The sequence below is a fragment of the Triticum dicoccoides genome, chromosome 4B (assembly GCF_002162155.2).
Source record: "Triticum dicoccoides isolate Atlit2015 ecotype Zavitan chromosome 4B, WEW_v2.0, whole genome shotgun sequence".
NCBI lineage: Eukaryota > Viridiplantae > Streptophyta > Magnoliopsida > Poales > Poaceae > Triticum > Triticum dicoccoides.
In genome coordinates, this window is record NC_041387.1 from 661857587 (window position 1) to 661858797 (window position 1211).

The window sequence follows — 1211 nt, forward strand, 5'->3', positions numbered from 1 at the left end:
ATTGTTGCCGGACATGGCAGAGTGGCATGACACCGGCTTGTTAGACACGACACGCTCTAAGGCAACACATTGTTTCGGCAATATATATAAGAGAGCATCGTACAACGGATACACATGTTTATATGCTGGGATCTATCATTGCTTTCCTATGTTGGTCGATCAACGAAGAGAAACAACTCCATTCACTAATATAAAAGTACACACGAATTAAAATGAATGAACAAACATACTCCCTCTGTAAAGAAATGTAAGAGTGTTTAGATCACTAAAGAGTAGTAATCGCTCCTATATTTATTTTTACAGAGGAAGTAATAATGAATGAAGGGAGTAGAAGGCAATGAGTTTTAATCTTGTACACCAAGATTGTAATAAAGAAGATAAATACTCCCTCCGTCTAGGTGTGTAAGTCGTCTTACGAAAACCAAATAATCCCAAAACACTTAGACGCGGTGCATTAAATTCTACCTCGTTTCTTGTTTCTTTACATATCAATCAATAAGAGAAGTAAGATGTGCATGCTTTTAATGACTTGAGACTACCAAACACGACATGCAGTGGTTAGTTCATTGCGCAATGCTATTAATTAGCAAATGAACATTAAGTTTCTTGTTTTTCCCTCCTCCTTGGTCACGGTGCACAACCTAAAATGACTTACTCACCTAGACGGAGGGAGTACCTAAGTTTCTCTCCCTATGTCTCGTTTGAGTTATTGCTATTGTGTTGATAACTGTGCTGTGTGTTTATGTGCTTGATTAAATCACATGATTGGCATGTGCGATGCAAACGATTGCCAAGTGTGGTCAGATGACTACGTTTCACAACAAATTTTGCAACAATTGTGACATATATCTTCCAAGTGACCTAAACATGAACTTTGCACTGCATCACCCTACGGCTTGTGCTTCAACATGTATTCCCAAGAAATTTCGATAGTATGCTTGTACAAATTCTAACCAAATGTACACTTGGGAATCTTCTACGTCTGATAGCTAGGCCCCATTAACCTATGTCTCTCAATATGTACACATACCACCTCAACATGCAAACATTCATCCACCTCAACATGCAAATATGCATGAGAAAATACTCAACTCAATGATTAAGTATAGTAAATCATATGTCTTTTTATTAATTTTACTTCTTATATTATTATTTAAATTCCCATTCCATACAAATAGATCTAATATAATATTATATATAGGTGGGTCTAT